We start from the raw sequence: 16,865 nt of genomic DNA, 5'->3' as shown, positions 1-16,865 counted from the left end.
AGCACAAGGCAAGGAACAAAAAGCAATTTATTCAAAGGACTAAGTCCGGCAGCTGAATGGCAAGAAACTCATAAATATCATTCTGTACAACATTAAAAATAAGAACATCTGCTTTACTATAATTATTACAAACCTCCAGGTTTAGTGCAAGTCATTCTTTTTATGTATAAGGCCACCATTCTAATCAACAAAGAAACAGCACTGCAAATGTGGGATCCAGCCCAAAGGTTTTGTGCAGCTTGAAATGTTGCAGACTTTTCACATCTTTGGAGTTTAATTGTTAATGAGTATTCTGGCTGTTGCTTTTCATCCAACTTCTGTCTGTGGTCATACTTTCATATAGCAAGCTTTGTGTCAAATTTTTAGTCCTGCAACAAATCCAGACAAAGATGGAGATGGATAGAAGATACTTACTTTTTATTTGTGAAAAATATTTTATGAACTTTTTTTTTTAAAGTGAATCTGTTGTTAAGGATATGTTACAGGAGCTACCGACCTCTACTTTCTCACGTGACCCCTTTTTTATGTGATCCCTTCATTTACCACTATTCAGGTTTCCTGATCTGGTGCTTTCTCCCACCGTGGACTGCATTCAGGCAGGATGGTGAATGGCTGAGCTGCAGCCACTCAGGAGAAAAACAGAGGTTTTCCTGAAGAGAAGAACTCCCTGCTGTGTGGTGTGCCCCATCACATCTGGGAAAGGGAGGAGAAGTCACGAGACAGCAGATAGCCACTACACAGATTCCTAATTCAGGTCCTCAAGACCGAAAGCCTGACCACTGCATCCACCTGGCCCAAGCGTCCGGCTTTTCTCTCCAGATACCTGAGTGTGGTAAGGACGGACCATGCCTGGGCCACACCCGGCTGCATGGTTGAAACATGCACTCTGATCCAAGATCCCAAAAGCACTTTCAGATATCACAGTGCAGGCTTCAAGTCGGTGATGTCCTTTCCAATGGTCTCTTGGCTGTTCTAGCAAACGCCAGAAAGAAACGTGTAATGCAGCTGGTAACTCCAAGCTCCGGTTTCTCCCCTGGAATTGAGCAGATCTCCTACACTGCAAGAAGCCAGTTTGGTTAACTGTAGAGGTATAAAAGTGGACTCACACAAAAGTCATTATTCCTGCATGGTTTATGGGTGCTTTACACTTTTTTGTCCTTATTTTGATATATATTGATTACTATATCCTAAATTAAGAATGGAAGTAAAATGGAAAATGTTAAGTGATTTTCTTGCCTACAACTGGATAAGTAGGGAAACATGAACCGAACAAGCTGTAAGCTGAAATAAAGGGAAAAGTGGTGATTCGGAGTGACCTTAATTCATCACAGGCACATGCTCTTCTAGCATTTAATTAGGACTCATGTGTGCAGAAAAACAAATTTTAAAATATTCTTAAGTCAATCCTCCAGAAGACAGGAAGATCCGTGTAAAAACATCTTTAAATGTTTTAACATTTAATTTTAGCGTGTAATTTAGTAGACAAAATTAAGCATTAACTAAGGTCTTTCCAGACTTTGATCCAAAGAGTTGAGGCTGAGCAACAAGTCCAATCATTCAGTGAATTAGTCTGCCAGTCAAGGCCAGTTGCACGAGGGCAAATGTTCTTGGCATCATATCTTGCCCTGAGGCTGATACTTGTTCCTGGAGGCAAAAGACGGTATCAGTTTATCCACTTATTTTAGCAGATAGACAGCATGCCAGTCTATTTTACTATTCAAAGCAATTTGACTTTACCTGCTGACAGCTTCACAGTTAATTCCAGAAAAGGTGTGCTGGTAGGTGATCTGTTCTTGCATGCTACTGAATAACCTAACTCTTCACTTTGAAAGCGTTTGTAGATTGTTCATAGGGAATACATTTCCTATGTCATCAGAAATAACACTGTTATCTCCTGCATACTTAGGCTTCAGCTTACAGTAGATGTGTTTCTTGATGGCATCTTTTGTTTGTTGGTCTCTGTTAGACTTCGCAGATGAAACTAGTCTTGCTGTGAGGTGAGTCACTGTCATCATTTCAATTACCAAAGAATTGTTTTTCTAAGTAATATGAGCATTTCTTGCTATGTAGCATTTTCTAGTTAAGAATAGTTAAAATCTACATCAAAACATCACAGTTCTGTGTGTTATTTTTGTTCTCCTCCTACTCAATGCACAACTAGTAACACTTTTAGTAACGAACATCTTCCACAGCCACAAACTCTTTGCTCACACTGGCTGAGATTCTGCTGTCTTTCCTTGTTAGGAAACCAGCTTTCCAGAAGACCTTTCTCCTTTCAAGGGTTTGCATGTTTCCCTTTGAAACTACATCTCATATTCAATATTCCTCAGGAAACTGCTGCAGGGACTCCTAGAAGTTCTTCCTTAGTGGAGACCTTGTTGCCTACCTCCTTTCATAGTGTGGTCTCCAGGAGATATCCAGTGTGAGTGTGCTCTTGCATTACCCGTGACTTTGAATTTTTGTCAGGTTAAGCCAAATTTCTGTAACAACCAAATTGGAATGTAATTTAGATTCTGGACAGCATTTAAAGGGGGTGGGAGGACAGGACAACCAAAAAACCATGAAAGATGTGTAGGTACATGCTGCAGCGATGGCGAGGGCTGGGTGGCAGGTGAAGACAGTGGGAAAATAAACTGTGGTAGATGGCTTGGGCGAGGGAGTCCTTTTTCATTTCTTGAATAAAAGTCCTTGCAGCTGAATAAGGTCTGTTCTTGAAAGTATTTCCATGTCCAGTAAAATATGAGGAAAAAGTATCTGTCTGTGTTATTCTGGTCCACGCATTAACCTTCTAAAATGACTTTTTCAAAATATCATACTTCTAAATGAGAATACGATGTAGCAGCATAAAAAGGCATCCTCTGTGATAGAGGGAGAATGTAATGCAAAAGGATTTACCAATGCAAATAGCAGTATTGGCAGATTTAAAAAAAACGAAAAACAAAAGACAACAAACAACATAGCACATATGTTTGCATATCTAGTACAGGAAAGGTTAAAATTCTAAATACCTCCAACCTTATCTAACAAATAGTTTTTATTTGCTATTCAGAGTGTCTTTTAGGGATTCTTCAAAACTGTCAGAGATAAACAGTTAGTTCTATTAGCAAGTACCATGCAAACCATACATGCAATAAAACTGCGAAAATAGCTAATCCAAAGGACATCTACTTCCCATTTTTGACAAGTACCCAGATTGGCAAATTCCACAAAGGCCAAGGAGGCAGATAATGTTTAAGATTATGTTGTTTCTGTATGTGAACAGGTTTTCCTCTTTGGTCCCAACAGATTTCCTCCAAATCTCAATTTTAAAACGTTTCTGTTAATGAATCATATGCTAAAATTCCCTATCGGTCTTACAGCTATGAAGCAGCAAACCCAGTCTGGCACCGTGAATCATAATACTTAGTGGCTGAAGAGATAACTCAGAAAAAGAGAGACGTAAAATTCAGAGTCACAGTTACGAAAGTAAAACTCCTGACATTTCCCCCTTCCATTTTTCCAACCACACCAAGTGCGAAATGATTTAAGGCCAAGTCCTCACTAGGCAAAGCAGTGTATGCTCAGTATACTGTGAAAACCACCAGCCTTATTATCACAGAACCTGTTTAATGTGAAAAAAATGAAAAATGTCAGTAAGCCAAGTTTTACCAGAGAAAGAAAAACTAATTCTAAGGAAGTTCAGGGCTGAATGGTGCTGTTATAAAGATGATAACATTTGCCTCAGCAGAAGCAATGCCTCCCTAGATCAATTCATCATTCCCCTTATCTGCTACTTCAAACCCCTTGTCATTCACCTTCAAATATTACCATTTCTTTTCAGCCAACTAGAAATTAACTTCAGACTAGTTCTTACAGCCAGTAACTACAGTAAATTTTTAAAAAATATTTGCCAATAGAAGTCTCAAAAATGTGAAGGACATGGTTAATCTGAAGGCTTACAAAGGAACCACTTTTGTTAATTTATTTTTACTGTATTGCTAGCTAAGATGGTTTCACTGGAATTTTTCCCTTCTGTGAACTCTGTGCCCTCTAGTCTTTTGTGCCTCATGGGGTCTGAGTGGATGTGAAGAAAGTGCACAGCCCCTGGGTGAGTGATTACGTACTCTACTACTACCTATGAGGGAAGCAATGAACTATGTCCACCAGCCTCCCTACAGTCCATTACAGAAGTCATTGGTTTCTTTACACCAGTAGCGGATGGTGTTTTGGACAGATAAATAAATTCATCAGCTTTGTGACTCAGGAGTGAAACATGCTCTATGAAGAGCTTGGTCCATGCTTGAGATTTATCCTCAAGTTTTTTTTCCACTCTGAATTTTCTAGAACTTCAACATTTGCAAACAAAATTCTTCTCCCCTCCTGATCTGATGTGAATTATTCATAATTGGCTGCAGAGCTACAGAGAGGAGCCTGGGCATTTTTGCACCTCTGTCTCTGCCAAGAGCTGAGGAGAAGGGCTCTGGCTCCGGCGTTTCCTGGCAGAAGATGACAACCATCTCCCTGCTCCAGCACCAGTTTGAGATGCTCTGGATCCACCGAGCTGTATCCTCCCCCAGTCTGCTGGCTTGCCACCAAACATGCATCAACATTCGGATATGCAGTCGTTGTGCCAGGTTGCTGTCTGCGAGATGAGACACCGAGGCTTAGCACTTTCATTTACATGCTCCAAGAGCCATACACAGTTTCAGACCTGACTTATGCAAGTAAATAAAGGATTGCTGAAGCCTACCCCCTGCAAACCCAAAATACCCATATTCCTCAGTAAGTTCACAGGATGTTTCAAAGGACCTGCTTCTTCAAATCCTTTCCTATTGCTATGGTCCACATCCTATGGTATGAATGAAAAGCAATAATATCAGTAATATCCTCATTTCAATCGCTGCACAGGGCTAACAGGCCTTGTTAGCAAATTATTTTCGCAACAAAATGTGAGATAATTGGACTACAGAAGCAGTGTAATTGAAACACCAAAAAAAAGTGGTGCAATGCTTACACCATTAAATAATTCCATATGATTTGGAGATATTCCATTATCTCTAGAATGTCTTTTCAAAGGGAATAGATGAAATGACATGTCCAGAAGTTTATTTTTCCTTATATGATCAGTGGACTTCGGGATTTTTTTCTGGTTCTTAGCTTTCTAAGTGAGAATTCAGGATATTTCAATAAAACATGATATCATATCTAGGTGAAGAAAGATTTTACTTTAAAGATGAACCTGAAACCTTTTCCTACTGCACAGACCACTATAGTTCAGCATCCTGAATCTATCTTTTCTGTGGAGGAGTCAGAGAGCCAGGCTCATATTTAAAATAGTCCTGGGCAAAAAAAAGGAATCTTAGAGGTTTAATTCAGTCTTTCCTTAACTTTAATGGGAGCTGGACCAAAGCCTGTCCTAGATGAGCGGTGGAAGCAGACCTTCCTTGCATGCTTGTGCCTGCAGAAGAAGCCTGGAGTGACCTTCTTCATACAACAGATTCAATACCTTGAGTATCACAGCAGTGACCTGAGCATAGAGAAACCCTGGATGTAGCTGGAGATAGTTTTACAATATGAGTTAGTGACTGCTGTGCAAAGAACCTGTAGGGACTTGTCTTTCAGTAGATGTTGTTTAGGTTCATGCAGTGATATTCATTAAATGTTCTGAAGGTTTTAAAAAGGCCGACATTTTTCTTGTTGTTTTGTCTTGCTTTCACACGATTAATTACTGGCTACCCATTGGAGTGTAAGTGCTAATGTGTCGGACTGGCAGAGGTGTAGGAGGGAAGCCTACCTCGACTGGCTGAACGAGCGCTTTCCCAGACTGTAGCCAGACTCTTTTCAGTGGTGCCCAGCGACAGGACAAGGGGCAATGGGCACAAGCTGGAACACAGGAAATTCCATCCGAACATAAGGAAAAACTTTACTTTGAGGGTGACAGAACACTGGAACAGGCTGCCCAGAGAGGTTGTGGGGTCTTCTTCTATGGAGATATTAAAAACCCACCTGAGTTCCTGTTAGAGCCCAGGATGCTTACAAGAATATTTCAGAGAACAGAGTAGATATTTTACTTTATCAAAACTTAGCAGAAAGAAAAAAAAAAAGTAAAATGATACAGTCCAATAAACAGGTTTTTTTAATATTCCTGATTCTTTTGTAGTGTCACCAGCTTCACCTACTTCTGAGAGCTTGTGGATGCCATAAAAACTTCACAGGTATTGATAATTTCCTTCAGAATTACACAGTAATCACAGTATCTTTTTTATTGCTTCCAAGACTTCTATCTGAATACTACTAATTCTTGTATAATGATCTTTTTATTGACAAAGAGTTTGTCTAAGTAAGAATCAACACCATGTATTTGTAAATAATTAGACTACTCAACTGCTGATTACAATACTGCATTGATTGAACTAATTCCTTGACTTCCTTACTAAATGTTTGTGTCTAGAATCTTGGTCCTTTGCATTCTTCGTTGTTATATTTTTTAAAAAATTACTAAACCACATATGTGTATGTGTATTTATGTATGTATTTCTACCCATTAAGTGATTAGAATTGCCGCAACTAATAGACAGTCACAGTGGTGGCCCACACAAAGGAAACAAACAGCAGTCACACATCATAAAGCAGTCACTTGAACAAACTTATGGCAATCAACCATGGACCAAATTAAGCCCCTAGGAATGATCAATGCAGATGAACCAGTGACAATAGTTGTCCCTAATATGGTCGTGGGACAAGCCAGACAAGCCAGAACAAAAGATATTGCATTCTCGACAGTGGGAGGGGAATGTTAATGATATGTCACTCTCTCCACAGGAGTCACTGGAGATGGATCTCCGTGGTCTGTGCGGAGCCATCAGCTGTGTCCCCATGCAAACGTGGACTTGGCAGGCACTTTCTGAACAACAGTTTGCAGGAGGAAAGCATGCAAACGAGAAAATGAGAACCAAGGAGGGCAGAAGAGAGGGTTTCAAGACTTTTTGTCCTAGAACAAAATCTACTTCTTTGAAACACTTCATAAATATCAACACCCCACTCCCCCAAGAAAAAAGCAAGCAGGCAGCAACAACTGGCTGAACACTGGTCTTTCTAGAAGCAGCTTAATTACAGCAACTTTTGATTAATAACATTAATAGCAACACTTACAGAATCAATCATTGCTAATTTCTTTCCTATTTTATATAAAGAATAAACTCTCTAACGTGAACCTCAGCCAGAGCCTGTTGCAGAAATCAACCTTCCCAGTCAAAAAAAAAAGTGAAGTCAGGTGTGAGAAGAGAAAAACAAAATGCTTTCTATACCCTTGTGCTTTCCCTGGTGGAGAAACTCTTTACAAACTCCAGTGACAGGCAATTTCTGGACGAGGACTTTTACCGACATCCAGTACATTTACCGATTGCTGGAAGCCCCCACGTGAAGACCAACAAAAGATCTAAGAGCAGAGTCCTCAACACATAGCCTGTGGATCTGCCGGGGTGCTTTAAAATCTAGCGCAGGTTATTTGAAAGGATTTGTCAGGGCTCTTGGCTGTCTCTGGTGCCGTGGGACCGTGCTCCTCTGTGGCAGCACTGCCTGTCCCTGCCTGGCTCACCGTGTGGCTGCCCTCGCCCCCCCAGACTCGCCTTCCCCTGGGGAGCAGCCCAGCTCTTGCGGCTCCCCAACGGAGTTGTGTATGAGATGATTTTAAAACAATCCCTTTAAATGTCAAAGCACTTTCCCCAGCTGAACATGTTACATGGTAACGCATTATTTCTTGGCCCTTGGTTCAAGGCCAGACAGGACATTTTATGGTCAGTGTGGGAAAAGGAGCAAGAATTTTTTCCTGCTTTTTTCCCTGCTCTGCTTTGCTAAGTAAGCTGAGCAATTACTGTCGTGCACCAGAGAAGACTTTCCAGCTGTGGAAAGTCCCACAGGAGAAATTTTGAGGAATAAAATGCCTCTAGAGTATTCTGTTAGGGGGTTACTCTCTGCTCACTGCACTGCCAAGGCAGATAATTGACCCTTCGTGGAAGAGGCACATAGCGCTCAGCTCCAGATGTGGTAGCTAGAAGGACACGGCAACTTTTGCAACGTTCACATGCTATCGAATAACTGACCCTCAGGAATCTCACCTGTCCCCATATCTCCGGTGGAAACACGATACTAGGCCTGGCCATACCTATCTCAAGGAGGTCCAAATATACGGGGAATAAAAACATGCTGCTAAAATGGTGAAAAGAGTCTTAAAGACGTTTCCCAGAAATCCACTGAATGCTCAAGATGTCTCAGGCTTCTATCAGTGGCTATCCACATCCAGATGAAATAGAAGTGAAACTGTTAGAATATCAAGATTGTGTGATTTACGAAATGTTTTCTGGGATGTTCCAGCCTTGTGCTTGTTACTGATTCACTGCCTATTTCCTGTCCGAAGAGCAGGCCTCAGAGCAACTTTTGATGTGTTTTTCATGGGCTTCTTACCATGGGACCATGACAACTCTTAATTAGGAAGCTTTCTGTGGGTTTTGCCCAAAGCCACTGTCAAAATATCTCGGCGCTGTTCTCTATAATGGTTAGAGATATTGCGAGGTTTTTGCACGCATATATAGATATATTCATAAATATAGAAATATCATCCAAATTTCTAGTGCTTTTAGCTTTGATATAGATTGCAAAGCCTTGTGATAATATTAGATGGATGTAATTTGTCACTGAGCTCTTCACCCTGTACCTGCACTCAGGTCCCTAACCCATCTGCCAGGGACACCACTAAGCATTTCAAACAACTCAGCAAACTCTAGAAGCTCCCATTCCTTCCAAAAACACAGTTTGGCAGAATCATGTTTTCTCCTTCCTCTCCAACTGTGCAATTCACACACATCCACGGACTTGCCTTCCCTCAAAACCTCCTGGCGTGAAGGCTGGATTCAGTCCAGAAGCCACAGGATGAGGAAGAGTTACTGATCAAAGTGCATTTTTTCTACAAGTTTTCCATGCCCCGTAAACCTGCGCTGAGACTAAGTGTCCTGTTATTTAGTACAGGAGGGCACTAGGGGCAGCGGCAGCGGGATACTGGCAAGAGGAGAGGAAAGGCAGGGGAGGGCAATGGTGCAACTAGGACTGATGCGATGAAGACTCCCGGCTCCCACCTTCCCTTTTTGGCTCCAGACACAACCTCAAAACCTCTGAGGCAGCAGGGAAAATGAAATCCAGCAGTAATTTGCAAGGGAAATACAATTAGTGCATTAAGGTCCTTTCACTAAATAATCCCTTTTTCTCCATCACAATAGTGCCTTCCCTTACCTCTGCTGAGAAGGACTCTAAACTCCACAGGGGACAGGCTGAAAACCACCACTGAGAGTCACTCGATGGTTGTTTTTCTGCACAGAAGCTCTGTTGGAGTATCATGCGTTTGGAGTAAAGGGGGTGCACAGCTACCGCCCTTTTAACCTTTCAGAGATGCTGTGGAGAAGGAAGGGGTGACAGTAGGACATCCAAGCACTTTCCTACATCCCAGGCATACTGAGGACATTTTCTGTTGTTGGGGTTTTTTTGTTTTGCTTTTTTCCCAAAGTAAATTGCAGATTATTTTTAAATCCTTTATTTTGAGCTGGTAGTATGGTCACAGTTTACCTAACTTCGCCATCTAGTGCCAGAGTCACTCACCACTTGCTAACAGCAATAAAAGCCTAGGGAGACCCTAGAGGGCAAGACATTTAACAGAAAGAATATTACATCAAATATGTGTTGTCTTCCACAACAATCTTGCACATCAAATCTGTGTTTTCTTAATGTAAGTTTGTTCTCGAGTTCATTGGCATAACTTCACAATTACTCCACTCGCTTTGTTGGAATACTTGTTCTGGAGGCAGTATCAATTTTGGAGAATTAAAATAATTGAATGTCACGTCTAAGTGCAAAGAAAGTTTTAAACTTTGTATGGGAATTCAAAATGTTTTAAGGTCGTGTTTCAAGAAGTGACGATGTTCTTGCGAAGAGGTTGATGATAATGGCTGCCTTCACACTCCGGGTACCAAAGACATGATTATTTTTGTGTTGATAATCCTTTTTCACAGAAACATTGGAAGAATCATTGAAAAAACTGTCTGAAGATGTTCATTTGCAGATACTATCATTATAAATACCGGTTCAACTGTCCCTTGTAGGACATTACATACTAACTCTTCCTGCAACTCGTGTCTGAATCTGTTTTCTCCAGCAGCACTGCAAGTTTCCTACGTGGCTTTTTGAATCATCCGTTTAGCTTATAAGAACTTTTAAAGTAAGATCTATTAAACCAGCTACATGAGAACTGATCTATCATAGCTACCTACCACCTCTTCCTCTGCTGAAACACTGAAATAGATGCACTTTAGAGGAGAAAAACCGATTACAAATTCCAGCAGAAAGAATGTGAAAGCAGGAGACAAGCTGTCCTCAGACACAGGATTCCAACAGTGATTGGCACAAAACCTTAGTATTTAGTATATTTACTAAAGTTTTATGTTTACTTAAATTTTATATTTATTTAAACCTTAGTATTTTAACTGTATATTTATTTAATCATTGTTATTTAGTATATTTATTTATTCAGTATAAGGCACAAAACCTTAGTATTTCTGAGCTGCAATGAAAACTATTCCACTTTGTTACACATTTTCCATCACAACTGACGTAAAACATGTGAGTGAGCACGCAGTCCCTTCCCGCAACCCAACGCCAAAGAATCCACCCATCCATCCTGACAGGTAGTGATAAAACCTTAAGGGCAAAGAACACGAACTCCCAACAAAACTGTTTGAGTAAAGACTGGCAACAGTGACTATATGAATTCACCCATTCTTACCCTACAGTAAATTTGAAATTCAGAAGAGGAAGAAGGAGAGAAAAACTGAGTAAGGAGCAGGTTGCACGCACTGCTGGGCATGGGAGCATACTCGAGCAGTTGCCAGGGAACCATTAGAGTACTGTAGATCCACGTTTCAGCTTGGTTTATGGTTACTGCTCACGTAAGCAAGCCATAAGATAAATAGACCTGGCGTTAAATCAATGAAAATTATTCACAACTAGGGGGAGGCAAACAAAGGGACCTGGACTTTGCCTATACCTTGAACTAGGACCCTAAAGCCCTTTTCTTCCTTACAGAAGATGGTATCAAAAGGCTTTCTGTAAGACAAGAAGTGCATAAAAGTTAACTCCTGTGAACCCAAAAAACGCTTGAAATAAAATCCTCTCCCCAAAGATAGAGACCACTTGTCAGCGGAAGTGCTGATTAATGACCTGTTTCAATCAAATATTTAAGCCATTCTTGCCTAAACTGCATAAATATAGAAAAAGAATTATTTAAAAAGCTCTATGTGTTTCTTGGCAACGGATTATTTGGTTTGGCAAAGTGAAATGCATTTTCATAGAACCTCTGATGGAGTTTAGCAGGAAGGTAATACATGCAAAAGTCATTTGACTTGGCAGTATGAGCTAAATGGTTGCGGAGTGATGAATGATAGCACTACATTTATATTCATATTTATATAGTAGTTATGTTATTTATATAGTACCTCTTAAAAATAATAGCACTTTAAGATTTTCCGCAACAGAATCCTAGGAACTTACAGTGCCCGTGGAAACACAGTCCAGTGCTGCACCAAACTGTTCAAGGGGGACGCGCATCTGAGAGGAGCCAGCCTTCCCCCAGGCTGTAAAATACTCTTTGCTATTTAATTCCATGAAAATCTGGGAGGCTACAGGGAACAAATGTATGTTTCCTCTGGATTTCCTTCTCCCAATTCTTGAATGAATATATTGTAAATAATCTTCCAAATGCTACAAACACTAGAGTTCACTGCACTTACCGTGGTAATGATACGGTAATCGTATGGTATGGCGTGACAATGACCACATGACATGTGATCATGGAATAAACATTGTGTGATCACAGACACAGCGATGAACACAGCCAAAGCAGCAAATCTTTGAAAACAGTTTATTAATTTATTAATACAGACTCTAAATAAGTCAGTTTCAGGTGTTAATACGGTGGTGTTATACGGCTTAATATCTCCCGCATTTATCAGTAGCTCATTCCAAGAGCACAGGACTTTGGAAGAAATCAAACCTTTCATTACAGCAGGGGACTCAACACTAGAGGCTCCTTAGGTCTCCCTCAACAAAGTACCTTAACAAATAGATATCACACGTTAAGAGGACAGACAACAGCCCAAACTATATGCCATCTCAGTCTTTCAGATTTTGTAAGTTGTGTCTGGAGATGTTCACTGAACACAACCTCTGTGCAAGCCGTTGTTGAGGACTGCCCCAATGAGAGATGCATGCTGAGTAGATAAGAAGACAGAACAGACTGAAAAACAAAACCAGAAAAAAAATATTAAGAAATGCCTCTCATCTGACTTTAGGAATTTGCGTATTAGCTCAGCTAGACAGTTCTAGCAATGAAAAGCCAAAAACCGTAAGCAACTTCTCTGCTCACTGAAATTGTCGGGTCAGGTCTGTTGCGGAGGTGACTTTGCCTCAGCTGGGTCACGCAGGGGAGGGGCTGCCTCCTTGCGCACCAGCTGTCCTTGCACACCAGAGGGTCTCTTCCACTCAATAACAGCTCTGCTACAAAAGAAAGCGTTTTGTAATCTTGAACCGACCGGCAAATTTTGCAGAGGAGATGTCAGACCCCCCGGATTCCAGCAAACCCTCCCGTGTAATATTAGCTGTGCATGCGCAGTGCCAGAGGGCAGCCCAAGAAGAGGGGTGGCAGCGGGCACCATGGTGTGACGCACAGCACTGCAACTCCTCGGCAGAGCTCTGGCAGGGGGGATCAATTTGGGGCTCCTAGGGCAAACTGCAAAGGGGCAAAAATGCATTTCAGGTCAATCTCAATGTTTGTCTCAGCCTGAAAACAAGTATTTCACACTGCCCTTTATACTTCATGTCTCAGTATTTCTTCCCTCATTCTGCTTTACAGATTTGAATTAAGTAGACAAATTTGGTCTCCAGAATTTTTTTTAAATTAATTTTTTCATCTAAAGAAATATTTTTATGTCCTCATTTTAGTCTTATTGCATATTAGTTTGAAGGAACTTAAAATTGCATTTTGATAATTTGGTGTGTTGACTGTAGCTGGATGCCAGGTGCCCACCAAAGCCCTGACTTTTTTCACTCCCCTCCTCAGCTGGACACAGGAGAGAAGAGGGTCATGGGTTGAGATAAGGACAGGGAGATCACTTGGCAATTACCGTCACGGGCAAAACAGACTCAACTTGGGGAAATTAATTTAATTTATTGCCAATCAAATCAGAGCTGGGTAATGAGAAATAAAAACAAATTTTAAAACACCTTCCCCCCACCCATCCCTTCTTCCCGGGCACAACTTCACTCCCCATTTCTCTACCTCCTCCCCCCAAGCAGCACAGGGGGACAAAGAATGGGGGTTATGGTCAGTTCATCACACGTTGTCTCTGCCGCTCCTTCCTCCTCGGGGGGGGACTCCTCACACTCTTCCCCTGCTCCAGCGTGGGGTCCCTCCCACGGGAGGCAGTCCTCCACAAGCTTCTCCAACGTGGGTCCTTCCCACAGGCTGCAGTTCCTCACAAACTGCTCCAGCGTGGGTCCCTTCCACGGGGTGCAGTCCTTCAGGAACAGACTGCTCCAGCGTGGGGATATATCCTGAGTGTTAAAACTTACCATGTGTAAGTTGCACAGCCCTTCAGCTCTGCGTGCGCGTGTGCACAAGTCCTGCCAGCAAACCTGCTCCAGTGTGGGCTCCTCTCTTCATGGGTCCACAGGTCCTGCCAGGAGCCTGCTCCAGCGCAGGCTTCTCCACGGGGTCACAGCCTCCTTCGGGCATCCACCTACTCCAGCATGAGGTCCTTCAGGGGCTGCAGGTGGGTATCTGCTCCACTGTTACCCTCCATGGGCTGCAGGGGGACAGCCTGCCTCACCAGCGGCTTCATCACAGGCTGCAGGGGAATCTCTGCTCCGGTGCCTGGAGCTTCTCCTCCCTTTCCTTCTTCACTGACCTTGGTGTCTACAGGGCTGTTTTTCTCACATATTCTCACTCCTCCCTCCAGCTCCTCTTGCACAGGTTTTCTTTTTTCCCCTCTTCTTCAACATGTTATCCCAGAGGTGCTACCACTGTCGCTGATGGGCTTGGCCTTGGCCAGTAGCAGGTCTGTCTTGGAGCCGTCTGGCATTGGCTCTATTGGACATGGGGGAAGCTTCTAGCAGCTTCTCAGAGAAGCCGCCCCTGTAGCCGCCCTGCTACCAAAACCTTGCCACAGAAAGTCAATACAGATAAATAAACTTAACATCTAAAACATTTTCACCAAGCTTGTGAAAACTAGTCTAACTTGTGCACTAATGCTGATTCTCTATAAACACATAATTTAAAATTTACATTTTTTTCCACTATGTCAAAGAAGTTGGTGATGCTTTCTCCCCCAGAGAAACCAAAATATAGTTTGCGTATTATTTAAATTAATAACAAATTACATAACAAGTAGAAATCATATTATGTTACAGTTTGTGAAGAAAGCAGGAAACATTGAAACCTCAGGGGAAATGCAGAGAGCAGAATGTAATTAGTCATATTAATTTCTGGCCAAAAGATTAGATTTTATATCTATACACTTATTAAAAGTTTTACTAAGTGACAGCAGCTGGCAAAGACTTTCTAATTGTATACAGAAGACAGCAATAAAGACATTTGGTTATCGCATGACATTTTATACCGGGCATTGCATTTTCTAAAGAGCTAGGGAGACTTTGTGATGGGTCTCAATTCAGGTCTCAGGACATGAAGCATCTTTTGAAAATCCAGGATCCATTATTGAGACACTCTGTTCTCCAGCAACAGCCTGACTGATTCGTGACATCTGATGTGGGTGCGCGATTAACTCATGGCAAGAAAACAGGCACCCTGTGCTAAAAAAATAAAGGAATAATTTTCAAAACTAGCTGTTGACGAAGATGCACAACACTACAACTGGCTTTTGTTTATACTCAGTGCTGCTCACTGCTTCTCCAAGAACTTCACTCCAACTGAGTGTAACGAACCACCGGAGAAGTAAACCAGGCAGGTCATTCACAGATAGCTTTCAGATATGGCCCGCTAGTGATGGTACCAAAGTGCCGCCTTGGCTCCCCCCTAGACCTCTTCTCCTGAAGGGAAGCTTTCCCACCTGCACCTTGTCAGGCCACAGCAACTAACACACGTTCACAGCTCAGCTGCACAGCAGGAATGTTTCACCTTCTGCTGGAAGGTCCCTCAGACACAGGGCAGAGCTACCGAAACCCCCGCCGCCGCCAGCAGAGGTGTGACTGTCCTGGGCACCTCTTCAAAATGTTTCTCAGTCTGCTCCCCTGAGCAGGGCTGGGGAGCGCTGGGGGAGTTCACAAGGGAGCTGGCAAACAGCTTACACTCACAGAAGATTTTCAGAATTAATTATTTTCTGAATTTTGCACTGATAGATTTCTCAATTTTCATTTATCCTAGTAGAGTAAGACCTAGTCTGAATCAAATGTTTTCTTCCGGAACAGATGCCAGGAAGATACTCACTGTATGAGTACTGGTAGGCATGTCCTGCCCAGCAAAAGACCCTTATATTTTCCTCATCTGAAGACCACAGGTCCCCTTACCTGCTGAGTCCTCATAAGACCTGGATGGTACTGCTTTACAGGCTTTTATTTATTTGGAAACATAGCTGTTGATACATCTTACCAGCTTCATTTTTCTTTCTATGCTTGCAGCTGATTCTTTTATAGACTTTTTTTCAAACTAAAATAAATGTATTGAACTCAAAGGCAACTTGTGTAACTGATGTAATTGCTATTTTTAGTTTTACTATGAAGAAATATACATTGTCAGTGTTGTTGTCAATATTAAAAACATACATATGCTTGTCTCTGTTGGAAAGAAATCAGATGCAAAAATATTAATGGTGTTTTAAGTATTACAGGGCTAAACACCAAAATGTGTAAGACTAGTTTATGCATTCAGACACTGATGCATTGTCTTGTCTTTTTTTTCAGGAATACAACTTAAAAAAATGGTCTTAATAAATGCAAAATAACAAGTGTCCTACCAAAATTTCTTGAAAAGCTATTGATTAGAATAGTCAGCTTGCCTTTATCTATTTGGAGAAAGTAAAATTACCCCCATGTGAACAGAAGCTTAGGGGGTTTTTTAGTCAGTATTAGAATTTCCAAACAAATTACCCAGAGTAGCTATCCTGGCTGAATAACTCTCCAGCTTTTCCATAAACTTGGACCAAAATCCACAGTTAATAGTCACCATTTCCCCAACTCATAGCTCTGGGCAGCAGTGCTAAAAAGTACTAATTTGAGCTAACTCTGCTACAGTATTTCAAGAAGAAAGGTTATTTTTTTCCCCCTCCTTTGGCAGGTTATTTTAAGGTGTCAACTCAAATTTTTGGCACTGACGTCAAATCTCTCCACAGAAAAGCTGTTCCTATTCTCCGCAGGGTTGTTAAACGTAGGAGTAATAGACTTCATTTTCCACTAACTGTAATTTTTCCACTATCCTATTATTATAATTTTCCAACATGCTCTTGACAGCATTGTTGGCTCTGCCTTACCAGAGGAAAGGGGTCTATTTATTTGTTTTGTCTTGATGACATTTTCATCACGGAGGAGGAGGCGGCTTCAGTACACACAGCTTGCTTTGGAGCAGGAAGGAGAGGAGCGGTAGCCATGTCTGTACTGTGAACGCGTACAGAGCTCACAGCTGTATGGGGGAATGGGAAGAATAAATCTAATAACAGCAGTAATAATAATAATGACACTGATGTGTGCAGTGACATCTTACAACGCAGGAGATTTTTCAGACCAACCTTGACTCTAAGCATCTCCATGTGACGCCAAGAAATGCCCCTGAATGG

General features: G+C 41.7%; 1 long non-coding RNA gene across 1 annotated transcript in view; it reads left to right on the top strand.

The window, feature by feature from the left end:
- LOC141744235 (uncharacterized) overlaps window positions 1-15,875 on the top strand; it is a 92,158-nt gene extending 76,283 nt beyond the window's left edge. Inside the window, exons 2-3 of the long non-coding RNA XR_012587370.1 lie at window positions 554-6,194; window positions 6,802-15,875. This is a non-coding gene — a long non-coding RNA (uncharacterized LOC141744235). The remainder of the gene's footprint in view (window positions 1-553; window positions 6,195-6,801) is intronic.
- Window positions 15,876-16,865: the final 990 nt, after the last annotated feature.

The sequence above is a fragment of the Larus michahellis genome, chromosome 5 (genome assembly GCF_964199755.1).
Source record: "Larus michahellis chromosome 5, bLarMic1.1, whole genome shotgun sequence".
In the NCBI taxonomy this organism is placed as follows: domain Eukaryota; kingdom Metazoa; phylum Chordata; class Aves; order Charadriiformes; family Laridae; genus Larus; species Larus michahellis.
Note: the sequence above shows the minus strand (reverse complement) of the source record. Positions and strands in the feature narration are given on the sequence as shown.